This window comes from Panicum virgatum, chromosome 5N (assembly GCF_016808335.1).
Source record: "Panicum virgatum strain AP13 chromosome 5N, P.virgatum_v5, whole genome shotgun sequence".
NCBI classification, from domain to species: domain Eukaryota; kingdom Viridiplantae; phylum Streptophyta; class Magnoliopsida; order Poales; family Poaceae; genus Panicum; species Panicum virgatum.
Window position 1 is genome coordinate 5,121,473 of NC_053149.1, and position 7,486 is coordinate 5,128,958.

At 44.0% G+C, this 7,486-nt stretch overlaps 1 pseudogene; it reads left to right on the plus strand.

Annotated features, from left to right (window-relative positions):
- Nucleotides 1–6,177: 6,177 nt before the first annotated feature.
- LOC120676982 lies at nucleotides 6,178–7,124 on the plus strand (annotated as a pseudogene).
- The last annotated feature ends 362 nt before the right edge of the window (nucleotides 7,125–7,486 follow it).

The window sequence follows — 7,486 nt, forward strand, 5'->3', positions numbered from 1 at the left end:
TTGCAGCCTAATATAGCATCATCTCATAGCATGGAGTTGACCAAAGCAAAGATTCCTACCGGACCAGTGAAGAGGCAAGTAGCTGAAGCATGGAACAATAAAAAGCATAAGAGAAACTGTGAAGCACCCAAGCCACAGGAACAACATGAGATTAGTAAGACTTCAGAAAAGTGCCAATGTTGTGAGCATTATGGCCGTCGATGTCTACAAGAAGATAGCTTAATGACAGCAGAAGCAAGGCAACGTTATCATTCAGATATCAATAGAAAGTTATCTATGCACGTTCCAAACCTAGAAGGAGTTACTCAAGCTGAAGATAGAGATCCGACTATAAACCTCGAGGATTGGACTATCACTTTCAAAGAGTTTCAGCCTAAAAGAAGCAAGCAGTCCAAAAAACAAATTGGTAAAGCAAGCCAAGAGAAGATGGAGTTACCACAACCATTGGCAGATAGAAGTGTTCAACCCAGTTCCAACCAACTACAACCTGAAGTGGTTCAACCTCCATATGGCAACTCTATCAAGAAGAATCCTGGTGCACAAGCCATTCCACCAAGAGTGGAGATGCAGCATAAAGGTAATCGAGATGGACGTATTAAAAGAGTACTGTGCTATAAATGTGGTGGAAAAGGGCACTATGCCAACAGATGTTCCACAAGACGATGAAGCTAGGATGAGTATGCTAAGAGAATGTGTTCTGTAAAGAAAGGCACTATGCCCATAGTTGTCCAACAAAGCATAAGAAGACCATGTCCCATGATCTTGGGTTGTATTGCCTCAAGTGTGGAGAAGATGGACACCTTGCCAGTTGGTGTGAAAAAAAAAGATAATTAATGACAGAACTACATGAAGACTTGAGAGGTGATACAAGACTCCAAGCCAGAAAGAAACAACCAAGCTCTATTCAAATCACTTTATCAAGCTACGAAGAATGTTCTTCGAAAGATGTGCCGACGAAGCTATGGAAAGAATGAAAGTTAAAGGAGGAAATAGACAGGGTATCCGCAAAATGTTTTGTGTGAGTCACCAGGAATTAAGAAGAATATATTGTAAGAAGGAATAACTGAGAAGGAAGTGAATGTGTGTCAGATGCTACCCACATAAATCTCTGTCTCTTGCTGGCTTTGTGAATCTCGGGACAAGATTCCTTTTAAGGGGGGTAGTTCTGTCACACCCTGAAATTTTTGAATTTCAGGATGTGATTAAAATTAAAAATAAAACAACAATTTTCTCATAATTCTAAAATTTTCTCAACATTTATTTTTCTTCACAGGGAATTTAGTATGTAAACACTAAAATATTGGTTGCTTTTCAAAATTTAATAAGGTTGTTTTTTTTTGTTGCATTCATGCTGCAATGCATTGTTTTATTGTTTGTTGTTCAGTTTGAATTTGAATTCGTTGAGTTTAAATTCAAATTGAATTTGCTTTGTTCTTTTGCATAAGAAAATAAAAAGAAAACATCGCCTTCGGCCCAACAGCTTGGTCCGGCCCGTTTCCCTTCCTCGGCCCAAAACCACCACGCACCGGCTCATTCCCCAGCCCGGCCCAGTTGGCACCCCCTCTCCCGCACCGGCCGACAGGCGGGCCCCACCTGTCGGGATCGTCCCCGAGCTCGGGACGGACCGGGACTCTCCCGAGTCCGGCCGCGCCCCGAGACCGCGCCGCGCCCTGCCCTATAAAAAGCACCGCACGGACCCCCTCCCTCCTTGACCCTGAACCGAAGTCGCCGCCTCTCACCCAAACCCTAGCTTGCGCCGCGGCCGCCATTGGAGCCCCCGCGGAGCTCGGTGCCGCCGCCGTCTCGCCGTTCCGCCACGCAATCGACGCCGAAGACCTCCTCCGGAGCTTTGTATCGACGTGAGCAATCTCGTAGGGCCCTTCCCCTCTCTTTCTCCCTCTTTTCTGTGCGAGAATAGCTCGCCGGAGCTTTTGCTCCGCCTCTCGTTGGCGCATGCTCCGCTCTGAACCCTAGATCGCTTTGCTGAGCCGCAAATGCATTTGCCGTGTCGCAAGCTCTCTCCTGCACCAAACCCGAGCTTCATCCAAGCCCGGACGGCCGCATCCGGCCCACGCCGGCGAACTCGCCGCCGCCTGACCCCATCGCCGGCGTCCCAGTGCCGCCGCACCGCCCGATCCGCTCAGAGCCGTCGGATCTGAATCCGACGATCCAGATCGGATCTGACCCGAGGTCAACCCAACCAATACCGGTCAACAGTGGATCTTTTGCAAATAAGTCCCTCCGTTTTATGGAAATCAACCCGCAGTCCTTCAGCGTTCAAAAATAATTACGTGTAGGTCCTTCATTTTACGTTTTAAACCCTGAGTTTTTCTAAAATCCAACCCGCCGTCCGTGAGTCGTGTTTTTGCAATCTAACCCCTGCATATAAGGTTTAATTATGTTTAGACCCCTAGTTTCTTTAGAGTTAGTCCCTGGAAGTTCAAAACTCTCACAAACAAGTCCCTGGTGCACTGTTTTAGCCATAACTTCTTCGTTTTAACTCCGTTTTCATTGATTTTCGCGCTCACATGATCCTTGCAACGTGTGCGATAGCTTTATAACCTTGTGATCCTCTGTGAGCACAGTTTTCTGTGTCTCGCAAATCTTTTCCGTTAGTCCTTAACCATTTGGTTAATCGTGACTAGATCCCTGAAGCATCGTTTATCCCATAGAATCGCCGTTTTAGTTCCGTTTTCCGCATTTCTTGCGCTCCCATAACCATAGCAGCGAGCCTTATCCTTTAGTATGCTCTTTTAAAGCCTTTCTTTGTTTTGGTGTAATGTTCTTAGTTGTATCTTCTTGTTTGCTTTGTATGTTTGCTCGATGATTGCTCCGAGTAGAAGGATCGCTGTTTGAAGATTGAAGATCAAGAATTCCAAGTGAGCAAAAGCTGAAGAGCAGTAAGAGTAGCTTTTCGTTGGAGAAAGGCAAGTGACCCTAACCATACTTCTATCTATGCTTTATTTACAAGAGTATTATGATGATTTAATTGGAACATGGAGAACCACCCAAGAAAACAGTACAACCACAATACTATATGGCTCTGGTCTTGGCTGATTAATTAGAGACTCTAGCTTGTGACAATCTTACCGAAAGGGCAAGATGGGATGCATCGACGGGGTATAGCTCGGTCCTCTTGGGGCAATTGGTATTGTTTAATGGTCCTTTGGCAAGGTACCACCTCATTAGGACAGTGTTATGACCGCTTTGGCTTGAAACCTTAGCGGATTGTCATGGGTTAGGGAATCTTTGTAAAGGCCTCGTAGCGTCCCTATGCAATCACACCTCGGAAGTGTGGTATTGTGCCTGATCAGCGCATATGCGTGGTTGGGTTCAAAGTTCTTCGGAACTTTTACGCGAATTGTGGTGAAAGTGTACAACCTCTGCAGAGTTAAAACTAACCGGTTAGCCGTGCTCACGGTTAAGAGCGGCTTGGACCCTCACATGATTAATAAACTTAAAGATGGATATAAATTATTTTCTGGTTATTTCTTGTGGCCTTGCTGAGTACCAACCATAAGTGTACTCACCCTTGCTTACTGCTGCTCAGAAGGAGAAAGTTATGGTGGAGTCTATTGAAGATGTTGCTGAGTTCTAGGCGTACGCAACCCCCAGTCGATTGCCTGTGAAGTTTGGAGCCTTCGTTTCCAGGATAAGCTGTAAACTCTGATAGTCTTTTATTTGTTTTAGTTCTCTTTTCGTGATACTGTTACTGATTATTCACTTATGATGTCTCTATATGTATGAAACTTGATCCTGGCATACATATAGCTATGCATTCGGTTTTATCCTTAAAACCGGGTGTGACAACGTGTCGGGCTAAATAAAGGATGAACTTTGGAAATACCTCTACCAGCCAACTAGGTAGAACTTATAGGCTTTCCGGATACTACACGTTTTACCCTATCTTTGGTAAAAGAGCTTCACATGCTTAAATAACAGGGTACGGTACAGAGGGCAAAGAGAGCGGCTCCATTGATTGTGAAAGCTAGTCTGTTATTCCAGGAGTGGAATTTTCATTCAAAAGTTAGTAATTTGAAAAAATAGGAAAGCTTGGTATTTTTGGTATAGAATGCAAACTTCCAGCTTCCTTGGATTTTGCAATATGATTGGTGGCCTAGTCTCAAGGAGCCGGTGCAATTTGGTACTTCATGTACTTTTGATTCCTAGCAGAGCAACTGGGTCACTAAAAAGTCCTTTCTTTTCATCATGGTGCATAAAGAACTCTCTCACAATTGCATCTAAATTGAAGTTTGAAAAAAAAACCATTTCACTTACAGCGGGATGAGAAATCCAGATAAAATGTTCCAAAAACTGTCAAATCCTGATGCGACAGCTGCGGCTATGTGAAAGTTCAGTGACATTGCAACTGACATCATCCCGTAAAGGGTGTGTGGTATAAGAATGGTTCAAAACATGACGAAGCAAAACCAAAGAAACTTGGTAAAGAAAACCTAGAACTAGGAAAGCTAGCTGTAGAGAAGATGGATTCCCAGGAAGCTCAGTGTGAACATGCGAAAAACTTCACAACTCAAGCTCTGTTTACTGGCGCCTTGGATCGCTTTACCATTCACTTCGTGGAACTCACTTGTCTATCGCGTCGTATTCCTGAACCAAACCTGGAATGAAGCTTTAGCAGGCTCCTTTCATGTCTTCCACGTCACCCAGCTACTAGTTCCCTCTTTACGCCGTTCCAAGCTAGCTTGTGAATGAAGGATTTCCTGCGCAGTCGGAATATTAAAATAAGCTATTGGTCATTTGATGAAAAAGATTTTAAATGCAGACATCACCGCTTACATACAGACTTCGCTAAACCAGGCTGGCACCTTCTTAGCTTGCTTTGCTCGCTTTCGGGTAGGTATCTTCCTCCTCGCTTTCTTTCGGGAAACTAACCCAAAACCTTCACATCGCAGGAGCGGATTCAACTGCCTTCCGCCGCCTTTCCTTATGGCTCGTTCCGCATGCTGTAATTCAAAAAGTCTGACTTTTCTGCGTAATTGAAATTATTCATTTCATTGCTCGAAGACTGGAAAAGTGGCAAGTTAGCTCAGTTGGTTGAGGCATATGTGAGTGACGCGAACTAGCATTTAGAATTGAGAAAGCCGCTGGGTTTATTATTCAACCATGGATCGCAGCGCAGGAATCAAATCAACGAGAAATCCTGGAAAGAGAGTAGCGATGGAAAAGCGTGAAACAATGTCATGTCGCGACTCCACATGTTAGAAGGAGCTAAATCAATAGGTGCCGGAGCTGAACTCGTATTCTGAGATGGAGGAAATCAAGTATCATGTTGCTCCTAAGAAAACTCGTAGAATAGTCTCATTGTCCATCGTCGATGGGACAAACGTGGAAGTGTATGCGTTACAGGGAAGCTAGCATTTTGTCTTGTCATGGAAGTTCGTGTTCGAATGTTCGTTGGAAAAACCAACGCCGACCAAAATCCAAGTCTCCCTTTCTCTTTTCGGGATTGGGAGCAGAGCTTCAAAAGATGGAGTTACCCTATGAAGAGATCCAGATTTAAGAGATATCGATTTCATTTTAGGAGATCAGGATTCATGCGCTATTTTCTAGATGGGCGTTTATTGCCCACCATGGGGGTGTTTACAGAAGGGATTGAGGTTAGGAACAATTGGGGATGGGGAGAGAGACATATGCACCATGCTTTGATACAAGATAGGGAGACGAATGTATATTACAATAGTCGTGAACTCGATCAAGATATAACAGCTTTTTTCGACAGCATTCAGACTAATAATCCGGATCTGGAGAGCCGTTTCACCAACTTGGAGCGGATAGATCATTTAGAGATAGAGGGTCGCCCTGGCCTAGTTGAAGCCGGCCCAGCCAATGACGCTCCTCGCCCTTCCGAAGCCCCTCAGGCTATGGATTTAGTAGCGGGTAGCCCTTCTGAAGCCCCTCAGGCTACGGATTTAGTAGCGGGTAGTTCCTTGGATCAATTTGCCATTCACCCAATAATTCCTCTCGCTCTCGGTCTCGGTTTGTTCCTACTTCTTGTTTTTTTCCTTCGGAAAGTATGGAAAAACAGGTAAGAGAGTGGATAGGATGACTAAGGAGGTAGTCAAAATTAGTAGTGAATTTTAAAAAGAGTCGATTACAAAAAGGCGAGAGCAGCATAATCGTTAGTTAGGGGTAAGAGGGGATGGGCCTGTATAGAAAGTCAATCCTTCTTTTTCCGATATGCCGCTCCGCAAGCAAGGAGTGCCACGCACGAGCGGAGCGAAAACTAAGCAAGGGTAATTCCGTCATTCCATGGAAAGCATGCGAAATCCTTTGATTGTTTATAGAATCAAAATCACTATATAGTCTTTCTTGTTCCACTTGCAAGGCAAGGAAAAAGAAAATGTCAGTTTCGTTATTACAACCTTATTTTTTTTATGTCAAAGACAAAAAGCTACGCCCAAATTCTCATTGGATCTCAGTTGTTCTTAACAGCGATGGCTATTCATTTAAGTCTTCGGGTAGCACCACCAGATCTTCAACAAGGTGGAAATTCTCGTATTTCGTATGTACATGTTCCTGCAGCTCGGATGAGTATAGTTATTTATATCGCGACAGCTATAAAAAGTTCCTTGTTCCCATTAACAAAACATCCCCTTTTTCTTCGCTCTTCCGGAACCGGTACAGAAATTGGTGCTTTTTCTACTTTGTTTATGTTAGTGACTGGGGGGTTTCGGGGAAGGCCTATGTGGGGTACCTTTCGGGTGTGGGATGCTCGTTTAACTTCTGTATTCATCTTGTTCCTTATTTACCTGGGTGAACTGCGTTTTCAAAAGCTTCCTGTCGAACCGGCTCCTATTTCAATCCGTGCTGGACCGATCGATATACCAATAATAAAGTCTCTAGTCAACTGGTGGAATACATCGCATCAACCTGGGAGCATTAGCTGATCTGGTACATCAATACATGTTCCTATGCCCATTCCAAACTTGTCTAACTTTGCTAACTTCCCCTTCTCTACCCGTATCTTGTTTGTTCTAGAAACACGTCTTCCTATTCCATCTTTTCCCGAATCTCCCTTAACGGAAGAAATAGAAGCTCGAGAAGGAATACCACTAAAAACCTAGTTCGCTCTCAAATAAAAACCTAGTTCACTCGCTAAAGCATCCATGGCTGAATGGTGAAAGCGCCCACCAACCTAGAAAGGCAAAATGGGTCAAAAAGTAGGTTCGATTCCTGTCGGATGCACTGCCTCTTAAAGACAGAAACAGAGGAGGGAAAGAAGGTAGTATAGGGAACTTGCTTTTGGATTCTTATCGAAAGTGAATCCCTCTAACACTTCAGTTAGTGTTTTCTGAGAAAATCTTTGCAGCCTAGACACAACAAGTGTGAAAATCTTAGTCACTAGGCAAGAATGGAAAGAATTTCTTATTCTTTCCATTCTTCCAAATCATTCTTTCTTTTCCCATGACTCCGGGTTGGTTTTGCAGTAGAATGAGCAGCAGACTCCCAGTGTTATTTCAACCTT